Source organism: Bos javanicus, chromosome 14 (genome assembly GCF_032452875.1).
Source record: "Bos javanicus breed banteng chromosome 14, ARS-OSU_banteng_1.0, whole genome shotgun sequence".
Taxonomy (NCBI): Eukaryota; Metazoa; Chordata; class Mammalia; order Artiodactyla; family Bovidae; genus Bos; species Bos javanicus.
In genome coordinates, this window is record NC_083881.1 from 63,715,907 (window position 1) to 63,728,008 (window position 12,102).

At 39.2% G+C, this 12,102-nt stretch overlaps 1 long non-coding RNA gene and 1 other non-coding gene across 4 annotated transcripts in view; both read left to right on the forward strand.

Moving 5' to 3' along the window:
• The window catches only part of LOC133260665 (uncharacterized), a 143,856-nt gene that overhangs the window by 118,241 nt on the left and 13,513 nt on the right, over positions 1–12,102 (forward strand). The window lies entirely within an intron of this gene.
• On the forward strand, positions 9,007–9,078 carry TRNAY-AUA (transfer RNA tyrosine (anticodon AUA)). The gene has a single exon. It is a non-coding gene; the product is annotated as a tRNA-Tyr (tRNA).

Sequence of the window (12,102 nt, forward strand, 5' to 3'; positions counted from 1 at the left end):
AGACACTCTTCCCAAAGAGAAACCTCCTAGCTAAGAAGGTAAACCCAAACATTTCTTGGGAAGGTGTTCCTGGATTTGTTTGGGATAACATAATTGTTTTCTTACTGAAAATGCATCTCTTAATCCTGAGAAGGTTTAGAATTAAACAGAGATAGTGAAGGAAATCAAACCTCATGGCGTTGTACCTTTCTATTAAAGAAATCTCTGTGTTTTAAATGCTTCTAATTTTTTATTTTTATTTTTTGGCCACACTGTGCAAATTATAGGATCTTAGTTCCCCATCCTGGAGAAGGCGATGGCACCCCACTCCAGTGTTCTTGCCTGGAGAATCCCAGGGACTGGGGAGCCTGGTGGGCTGCCGTCTATGGGGTCGCACAGAGTCAGACACAACTAAAGCAACTTAGCAGCAGCAGCAGTTCCCCATCCAGGGATTGAACCTGAGCCCCAGCAGTGAAAGCTGAATCCTAAACACTGGGCCACCATGTAATTCCCTGTTTGATGTTTTAAATACTTCGAATTTTTAATAGATTCATTAAAAGGAGTGGTGCTGAAGCTGAAGCTCCAATACTTTGGCCTTAAGAGTTTGTGTGAAGAGCCAAACTCACTGGATGTGAAGAGCCAACTCACTGGAAAAGACCCTGATGCTGGGAAAGATTGCAGGCAGGAGGGGAAGGGGGCAATGGAAGATGAGATGGTAGGATGGTATCACTGACTCCAATGGACATGAGTTTATAAACTCTCCAATAAACTCCAGGAGATAGTGAAGGATAGGGAAGCCTGGCGTGCTGCAGTTCACAGGGTTGCAGAGAGTCAGACATGACTTAGTGACTAAACAACAACAATGTTTAATAAAGTATCTGAAAATTAACCTTGAAATGCTGATTTAAAGTATGTAACTGACTAATTAGTTTCAACTTTTGATGTCAAGTTAAAAATCTTTGAAAAACTTATACACCATATTGAAATTTTTAAGAGAACTTGTTGTTTAGTTGCTAAGTTGTGTCCAACTCTTTGGTGACACCATGGACTGTAGCCTGCCAGGCTCCCCTATCCATGGAATTTCCCAAGCAAGAATACCACTTACCATATTTATTTGTTTGATTTATTAGTTTTATGAGAATTACTTAAGTATTTTGGAAGCTGGGTTAATCAGAAAATTAATGTGTTTGAAAAAATAAACAAATTATTAAATGAACAAATGCAGTTTAAAATGATTAACCAAATAGATCAGACATCAGTTTATTAGATTTATAAATAGAATAATAAATGGGTATACTTAATGTAAAGCTGAAGCACAAATTTGGAATTTAAAAGTAATGAATTTTTAAAATCCAAAGTAACTTCTTAATAAATGTTTCAGGGTGAAAAGTTTAATGCATTTTTTAAATCCTTTCTTCTATTTCTTTTATGCTACCATGGAGAAAGTTCATAAGGAAATATACAAATTTATAAATGTAGATTCTTCTGAATAGTGAATTGCTGAGAAAGGAGCATCTGAGGCTATGTAAGTAGGCAGTGAGTGTATAGTTTGAGAAAGAGAGACAGAAATTGATAAAAATGACACAGTATAAATTTTGATGTCTCACCTTCTTTCCAGACTTGATTCTCTATTGCCTTCAACTAAATATCCTGCACCACCTTCAACTTTGTATTTTAAAAACTTAGCTCATGCTTTTTTATACCCAGCTCTCTACTCCTGGCCTCAGTTAAAGCCTTCCCTGTAGAAATCACGCATTATTGCACCACAGTCAGTCCAAGTCAATAGACTGGAAACCTTGTAGCCAGTTTTCATTCTATTCTGTCCTCCCTCACTCTAAATTCATCACCTAGTCCTGATGGGCCTTTCTTTGCAAGGTCCACTTTCCTTCCCATTTTCTGTCATCACCACAGTCTATGACCATGTAACCCTGCACCAGGATTACTGCACCAGCCTTGGTCAGTCTCCCCTGCTGCAATTCATTCTACACAGAGCTGCCAGAAGAGCCATCAAACTTTGTTTTCATCCCTAATGTTTATTTGCATGAGCTTTTACCAACTCCCCAGTGTCTGTCGAATAAAATCTAAGCTCCGCTTGACATCTAAGGTCTTCTGTCATCTAGGAGTATTCCTCATCTCAGCTTCATTATTTCTTCATGAAACCCCCTCTCTTTTTGTCAAGCTAATTTGCTGGTGTGCTTTCTACACGACACTGTGCGTTAAAGCACCATGTAAATGTATGTTTTTCAGTAATGATGCAAGGTAAGCATGTGACTAATAAATGTTAACATAATGACCAATACGTGTTGACCTAATGACTCAAAAAGATTATGAGATGAAGAGCATGAACCATTATGTCATAATCAGCATCACTTCATAGAAGGCATGTCATAGCTGATGCAAGTAGATTTAGTGATTCAAACATACTGAACATCTCTGACTTACAAAAGAAGTAAATAGGACTCCAGATAGATGTTAATAGAATCAAAGTCCTCATACACAAACAGCTTATTTTTAGAGTAATTTACTGTGTTTATTCAATTATGTGGGACAATTTGAAAGGCATGGCACTTGACCAAATTCTCTCAGGTTCTGGGCACTATATTTGAAATGAATTCAATATTTGCTCATTCAACATTTTTTTTGTTTTAGCAAATATTAATTGTTCCCCAGTTGTATACCAAGCACTGTTTTAGGTCCTAGAGTTACCCTGGTGAAGAGAGTACAAGTTCCTGTTCTCAGGGATCTTACATTCCAATGGGAAAGAGAGGACATGTAAATAAAATAATTGCAGATTATAACAAGGGCTACAAAGAATGCAGTGGTGAGGGGACAACTGCAAGGGGGTCCTGTAGATGGCACATTCAAAAAAGGCATCAAGAAGGCGGTGACATTTAAGCTGAGACTGGAGGATGAAGTGGAGAGTGACAGAAAGAGCCCAGAAAAGAGCATGCCAGAGTGAGTGCAAAGGCTCTGGAGCAGGAAGGGGCTGGCCTGTGTTAAGAGGCGTATGTGATTGGAGCCTAGTGATAAAAACATCTGGAGTCAGATCATGCAAAGCCCAGTGGGTCTCTGTGAAGAGTTTGGATTTTATTCTACATGTAATGGAAAGCTGCTAACACGGCTTGCATATTATTGAAATCATAATCATACTATTTTAAAAAAATCATAGTCAGTTTATAAATATCTTGGGCCACTTCACAAAACTTAGCATGATTTGGTTCAAAATACAAGTTTAGAAGAAAAATGTCTGGGCATTTTAAAATGTGGGCCTCCTCCATAAGGATGGATGAGCTGGCTATACTATGTCTGTGCTATGCGATGGTTGCCGTAGGTTCTACCTGCTGTCAGCCTTACCCGTCTTGTGAAATTAAGATTCTTCACATTCCAAATGCAAGCCATCTCATCAACAGAGAGGCCACCTTCAGGGATCCTTTAAAACAGATTTACGGCTATGCAGTCATAACAAAGGAGACTGCTGATGTACTAATATGAAATATCCCTAAACAATGTTAGGGAAAAAAAAGCCTTGTGCAAAACAAAGGTGTCCTTGTATATGCATAGGATCCATAAGAAATTGATAGCATTAGTCACACCGATAGTGAAGAGACCTGGGTAGCTGGGGAAGAGAGCGGGAGAGAATTCTTACTGTATACTTAAAAAAAATTGTTTTTTAATGTTTTAAATAATGTAAACATGTTACCTTTTCAAAAAAATTTTTATCCAAGTATAGCTGATTAATAATGTTGTTAGTTTCTCAAAAAAAAAGTTTAATCCTAATTTTTTTTCAATATAGATACTTTATCTTAAAGGAAATGAACAATGTCCCAAATTGATGAGAATGAATTTGCATTTCTGAGTAAATTTAAAGGTATTTTATGTAATTAAAAAGAAGCTTAAAATCTGGACCTGTGCTGTTCAGTACAGTAGTTGCAAGCCATATGTCTATTTAATTTTAACTTTAAGCGAATTAAATTTAATTTAAAATTCCATTTCTTGGTCAGACCAGCCACATTTCAAGGCTTAATAGCCTTTAGCTGCATGTGCAATGTCTACCATACTGGACAGCACTGATACAGAACATTTCCATAGCATGGAAAATTCTTTCAGGTAGTCTGCTCTGTAGCCTTATGCAAAATACCACCAGGGGTCTGATCTAGCTCTCAAGACTTAATCTTACTGATTAATACATAGAGACTCAGGAGTACAGTAGTTCAAATATATTCCAATGCTAATTTCCCCAAGATGACTCACTAGAATGGTACTTTGAGGTACAATCAAAACTTGCACCACTAGATTTCTAAGGCAGGCAGGGATATAATTTTGTCACCACAAAAAAATCAGTTTGCACTAGTATAGACACTGACAGTTATGGCCTGAGAGTTAAAAATTATTTTCCTAAATGTAAATTTAGATTAAGTAAAACTAACATACTTGATATTTACTGAATTTGATATTCTGCACTGATTCAATAAATGAGTCAGTAGTGCTAACATGATAAGGGTGACTAATGAGATTTAATTATGTTCAACTTCTTTAGTACAATTTGCCAACTTTTCTCATTTTTGCTATCACTTATTTATTTTTTATCTTTTATCTTGAGAATGTGTCACATTTTTCTGGTACTTCATATATCACATAATACTGGATTGTAACCTGGACAGTTTAAATGTTATGTTACAGAAACTCCAATTTTTTTTTTAAAATATATTCCTAAAAGGTGGGCTTTCCTGGTAGCTCAGCTGGTAAAGAATCCACCTGTAAAGCAGGAGACCCCGGTTCAATTCCTGGGTGGGGAAGATCCCCTGGAGAAGGGATAGGCTACCCACTGCAATATTCTTGGGCTTCCCTGATGACTCAGGCAATAAAGAATCCACCTGCAATGCGGGAGACCTGGATTCGATCCTTGGGTTGGGAAGATCCCCTGGAGGAGGGCATGGCAACCCACTCCATTATTCTTGCCTGGAGAATCCCCATGAACAAAGGAGCCTGGTGGGTCATGTACATGGGGTCACAAGGAGTTGGACACAACCGAGCGACCAAGCACAGCACAGCACAAAAGGTATTGAATTGTTTGCTTTAGTGGCCAATTAACTTGTTTAAAGTCAAACTGCAAACAGTATAATGCCTGTGTTGAGTGCCATTTATATCTCAGTTCAGATTTTAATAACTCATTCACATATGTGCGTGGTTGACAACTCAGAGGGGTTTGGGACAAGTTTCTACATGACTGGGTTTCCCTCTTTTGGTGGTCTCCTATCCTGCCTTCCTCTTCATTCTCCTGTGTTCTTAGTTTTTTCCCCTGGTACATTTTTGCTATCATTTATGACCACAGCTTTTCACAGATTAACACATTTTAACTGACTATAGTCATCATTTTCTTTTGATACTCCAATTGATGGAGTTAGTTAGTCATGAGTGTCCCTTTAAATTGGCTTCTGTGTTCTTCCATGCAATACCATTATTACTGACCAATAAAATGTTTCAAGGCTCACCTGTGCCTTCCCAGGCCCAGGCTTGAATCAGTCAGTTTTCTTAAGCATGTTGTTTTCTTTAAGTGTAAAATAGCATCAGACCCCAACTTTCAGAAATTAGGAGTGCATAGCATCAGTCTCATGATGGTGGAATAATACTGTTCCTTGACCATTTAATTGAACAGAGCTGGAAAAGATATGTTTTATTAAATGGCATTCAGATCAGATCAGATCAGATCAGTCACTCAGTTGTGTCCGACTCTTTGTGACCCCATGAATCACAGCCCGCCAGGCCTCCCTGTCCATTACCAACTCCCGGAGTTCACCCAGATTCACGTCCATTGAGTCAGTTATGCCATCCAGCCATCTCATCCTCTGTCGTCCCCTTCTCCTCTTGCCCCCAATCCCTCTCAGCATCAGAGTCTTTTCCAATGAGTCAACTCTTGGCATGAGGTGGCCAAAGTACTGGAGTTTCAGCTTTAGCATCATTCCTTCCAAAGAAATCCCAGGGCCGATCTCCTTTAGAATGGACTGGTTGGATCTCCTTGCAGTCCAAGGGACTCTCAAGAGTCTTCTCCAACAACACAGTTCAAAAGCATCAATTCTTTGGCACTCAGCCTTCTTCACAGTCCAAGTCTCACATCCATACATGACCACAGGAAAAACCATAGCCTTGACTAGATGAACCTTTGTTGGCAAAGTAACGCCTCTGCTTTTGAATATGCTATCTAGGTTGGTCATAACTTTCCTTCCAAGGAGTAAGCATCTTTTAATTTCATGGCTGCAGTCACCATCTGCAGTGATTTTGGATCCCCCCAAAATAAAGTCTGACACTGTTTCCACTGTTTCCTCATCTATTTCCCATGAAGTGATGGGACCGGATGCCATGATCTTCATTTTCTGAATGTTGAGCTTTAAGCCAACTTTTTCACTCTCCACTTTCACTTTCATCAAGAGGCTTTTGAGTTCCTCTTCACTTTCTGCCATAAGGGTGGTGTCATCTGCATATCTGAGGTTATTGATATTTCTCCCGGCAATCTTGATTCCAGCTTGTGTTTCTTCCAGTCCAGCGTTTCTCATGATGTACTCTGCATAGAAGTTAAATAAACAGGGTGACAATATACAGCCTTGATGTACTCCTTTTCCTATTTGGAACCAGTCTGTTGTTTCATGTCCAGTTCTAACTCTTGCTTCCTGACCTGCATACAAATTTCTCAAGAGGCAGATCAGGTGGTCTGGTATTTCCATCTCTTTCAAAATTTTCCACAGTTTATTGTGATCCACACAGTCAAAGGCTTTGGCATAGTCAAAGAAATAGATGTTTTTCTGGAACTCTCTTGCTTTTTCCATGATCCAGTGGATGTTTGCAATTTGATCTCTGGTTCCTCTGCCTTATCTAAAACCAGCTTGAACATCAGGAAGTTCACGGTTCACATATTGCTGAAGCCTGGCTTGGAGAATTTTGAGCATTACTTTACTAGTGTGTGAGATGAGTGCAATTGTGCGGTAGTTTGAGCATTCTTTGGCATTGCCTTTCTTTGGGATTGGAATGAAAACTGACCTTTTCCAGTCCTGTGGCCACTGCTGAGCTTTCCAAATTTGCTGGCATATTGAGTGCAGCACTTTCACAGCATCGTCTTTCAGGATTTGAAATAGCTCAACTGGAATTCTATCACCTCCACTAGCTTTGCTAGTAGTGATGCTTTCTAAGGCCCACTTGACTTCACATTCCAGGATGTCTGGCTCTAGGTCAGTGATCACACCATTGTGATTATCTGGATTGTGAAGATCTTTTTCGTACAGTTCTTCTGTGTATTCTTGCCACCTCTTCTTAATATCTTCTGCTTCTGTTAGGTCCATACCATTTCTGTCCTTTATCTAGCCCATCTTTGCATGAAATGTTCCTTTGGTATCTCTGATTTTCTTGAAGAGATCCCTAGTCTTTCCCATTCTGTTGTTTTCCCTTATTTCTTTGCATTGATCGCTGAAGAAGGCTTTCTTATCTCTTCTTGCTATTCTTTGGAACTCTGCATTCAGATGCTTATATCTTTCCTTTTCTCCTTTGCTTTTCACTTCTCTTCTTTTCACAGCTATTTGTAAGGCCTCCCCAGACAGCCATTTTGCTTTTTTGCATCTCTTTTTCTTGGGGATTGTCTTGGTCCCTGTCTCCTGTACAATGTCACGAACCTCATTCCATAGTTCATCAGACACTCTATCTATCAGATCTAGGCCCTTAAATCTATTTCTCACTTCCACTGTATAATCATAAGGGATTTGATTTAGGTCATACCTGAATGGTTTAGTGGTTAGTTTATATTAATGTTTCTAACTTAGCCTCACATTGAAGTATGCCTACCTCCATTTTTTAATTCTTCATCCAAATTATATTTCTTTAATAATTCAGTGAAACATTATCACTCTAAGTAAAAATATTGGCTTCCTAACAAAGTTACTATAATCACTAATTCTTTTATCACTAATAATCACTAATTTTCTTTATTTCTTTTAAGCATAAAACAGTAATACAAAGAGTGAAACTACTACATAACATTTGAATTTTCTTTGCTTTTCTCTTTGAATACATCTCACTAAGGATGTCAACACCAATTGTTTTGCCACTCAGTAAGTCTTCATTTTGCATTTTTATATTATACTCACCAGGGTAGGGTCTGGTTCTTTCCTTTTGGTCCATCTGACTGCTTCAGTAGGCAGATGACTGACACTTCTGAGTTCTTGGATGAAGTGACTTTCAGCTTCTCACTTTTTCCTCTTGAGAAATTAGGATTTTTTTTCTCTTAATATATATTTCATTATAGTTCACTTACAATGCTTCAGATGCACAGCAAGATGATTGAGTTATATATATGCACATGTTATTTTTTTGCCAACAAAGGTCTGTCTAGTCAAGGCAATGGTTTTTCATGTGGTCATGTATGCATGTGAGAGTTGGATTGTGAAGAAGGCTGAGTTCTGAAGAGTTGATGCTTTTGAACTATTGTGTTGGAGAAGACTCTTGAGAGTCCCTTGGACTGCAAGGAGATCCAACCAGTCCATTCTGAAGGAGATCAGTCTTGGGTGTTCTTTGGAAGGAATGATGCTAAAGCTGAAACTCCAGTACTTTGGCCACCTCATGCCAAGAGCTGACTCATTGGAAAAGACTCTGATGCTGGGAGGGATTGGGGGCAGAAGGAGAAGGGGACGACAGAGAATGAGATGGCTGGATGGCATCACTGACTCGATGGACATGAGTCTCAGTGAACTCCGGGAGATGGTGATGGACAGGGAGGCCTGGTGTGCTGCGATTCATGGGGTCGCAAAGAGTCGGACATGACTGAGCGACTGAACTGAACTGAACTGATATGTTATTACAAGATATTTACTATAGCTCCCTGTGCTATACAGTAAACCTTTGTTGCTTGATGCAGATCTATTTTTTAATTATAAACCTAGCATTCTATTCATATGAAGTCAAACAAGTGGAATCAAAATATAATAAAATTTTTAGTTAGGCAAAAATACGTAAGTTTTCTAAAATATATATATTACATGTATGACTTCCCTGGTGGCTCAGACGGTAAAGCGTCTGTCTATAATACAGGAAACCTAGGTTCGATCCCTAGGTGGGGAAGATCTCCTGGAGAAGGAAATGGCACCCCACTCCAGTATTCTTGTCTGGAAAATCCCAAGGATGGAGGAGGCTGGTAGGCTACAGTCAATGGGGTCAAAAAAGTCAGACATGACTGATTTCTCAAGGCTTTATCAAGCCTTGAGAATATCAGAAAAAAGAAGAGATGGAGAAATTAGAAAACATAAACTAAATGAAATGAGAGCACTGAATATGAAATACAAAAAGTGAAACAAACCTGATAAAAACAAAAGATCATCATATAACCCACTGTTTTTAAACATGGCTGTTCATTAGAGACCTATCTGGAGCTCTGGAGGAAAAAGAAGCAATACCTGGGCTTTGGTATTTTTCAAAAAAATTCAAGATAATTCTGATATGCATCTGGGCTTTAAAAAGTGATTACAGGTTTTCCTATTAAATCATAGTTTTGGTGATATCAGATCAGATCAGATCAGTCGCTCAGTCGTGTCTGACTCTTTACGACCCCGTTAATGACAGCACGCCAGGCCTCCCTGTCCATCACCAACTCCCGGAGTTCACCCAGACTCACGTCCATCGAGTCAGTGATGCCATCCAGCCATCTCATCCTCTGTCATCCCCTTCTCCTCTTGCCCCCAATCCCTCCCAGCATCAGAGTCTTTTCCAATGAGTCAACTCTTGGCATGAAGTGGCCAAAGTACTGGAGTTTCAGCTTTAGCATCAGTCCTTCCAAAGAAATCCCAGGGCTGATCTCCTTCAGAATGAACTGGTTGGATCTCCTTGCAGTCCAAGGGACTCTCAAGAGTCTTCTCAAACACCACAGTTCAAAAGCATCAACTCTTCGGCGCTCAGCCTTCTTCACAGTCCAACTCTCACATCCATACTTGACCACAGGAAAAACCATAGCCTTGACTAGACGAATCTTTGTTGGCAAATGTCTCTGCTTTTGAATATGCTATCTAGGTTGGTCATAACTTTCCTTCCAAGGAGTAAGCGTCTTTTAATTTCATGGCTGCAGTCACCATCTGCAGTGATTTTGGAGCCCGGAAAAATAAAGTCTGACACTGTTTCCACTGTTTCCCCATCTATTTCCCAGGAAGTGATGGGACTGGATGCCATGATCTTCGTTTTCTTAATGTTGAGCTTTAAGCCAACTTTTTCACTCTCCACTTTCACTTTCATCAAGAGGCTTTTGAGTTCCTCTTCACTTTCTGCCATAAGGGTGGTGTCATCTGCATATCTGAGGTTATTGATATTTCTCCCGGCAATCTTGATTCCAGCTTGTGTTTCTTCCAGTCCAGTGTTTCTCATGATGTACTCTGCATAGAAGTTAAATAAGCAGGGTGACAATATACAGCCTTGATGTACTCCTTTTCCTATTTGGAACCAGTCTGTTGTTCCATGTCCAGTTCTAACTCTTGCTTCCTGACCTGCATACAAATTTCTCAAGAGGCAGGTCAGATGGTCTGGTATTCCCATCTCTTTCAGAATTTTCCACAGTTTATTGTGATCCACACAGTCAAAGGCTTTGGCATAGTCAATAAAGCAGAAATAGATGTTTTTCTGGAACTCTCTTGCTTTTTCCATGATCCAGTGGATGTTTGCAATTTGATCTCTGGTTCCTCTTCGTTTTCTAAAACGAGCTTGAACATCAGGAAGTTCACAGTTCACATATTGCTGAAGCGTGGCTTGGAGAATTTTGAGCATTACTTTACTAGCGTGTGAGATGAGTGCAATTGTGCGGTAGTTTGAGCATTCTTTGGCATTGCCTTTCTTTGGGATTGGAATGAAAACTGACCTTTTCCAGTCCTGTGGCCACTGATATAGAGTTCTATTATTTTTCTTTGACCAACCATATACCATGGTGTTAAGTGAATAACAGGTACATAATCACAATATGAAAGATGTTTATCAGTTTTCACAATCAATAGCCAGACAAAAAATAAAAGATAATTGCAATTGCAAACCATAATGGGAACATGATTAACTTAACAATATAAAATAATTACATACAATTTCGGGGGGTCAAGCAGAGTGCAGTGGTAAGTGGAAGAGCATGCATGCTCATGTTTTCATCCTCCCAGCCAGTCTATGTCTTTTGGTTGCTGCAGTTAATCCATTTACATTTAAGATATATATGATCCTATTACTGTTTTCTTAATTGTTTTGAGTTTATTTTCTGTAAAACTTTTCCTTCTTTTGTATTTCCTGCCTAGAGAAATTCCTTTAGCATTTGTTGTAAAGCTGGTTTCATGGTGCTGAATTCTCTTAACTTTTGCTTGTCTGGAAAGCTTTTGATTTCTCCATCAAATTTGAATGAGAGTCTTACTGGGTAAAGTATTCTTGGTTGTAGGTTCTTCTCTTTCATCACTTTAAATGTATCATGCCACTTCCTTCTGGCTTGTAGTTTCCCTTGAGAAATCAGCCTGATGGGACTTCCCTTGTATATTTTTTGTCATTTTTTTCCCCTACTGCTTTTAATATTTTATCTTTACCTTTAATTTTTGTCAGTGTGATTACTATGTGTCTCAGTGTGTTCCTCCTTGGGTTTATCCTGCCTGGGACTCTCTGTGCTTCCTGGACTTGATTGACTATTTTCTTTCCCATGTTAAGGAAGTTTTCAGTTATTATCCCTTCAAATATTTTCACAGGTCCTTACTCTCTCTCTTCTCCTGGATCCTTATAATGTGAATATTGGTGCCTTTAATATTGTCCCAGAGGTCTCTTAGGCTGTCCTCATATCTTTTCATTCTTTTTTCTATACTCTGTTCTGTGGCAGTGATTTCCACCATCTGTCCTCCAGGTTATTTATCCATTCTTCTGCTTCAGTTATTCTGCTATTGTTTCCTTCTAGTGTATTATTCATCACTGTTTGTTTGTCCTTTAATTCTTGTAGGTATTTGGTAAACATTTCTTGCATCTTCGGACTTCCCTGGTGGCTCAGACAGTAAAGTGTCTTGCTTACAATGCGGGAGACCTGGGTTCAATCCCTGGGTCAGGAAGATCCTCTGGAGAAGGAAATGGCAACCCACTCCAGTACTCTTG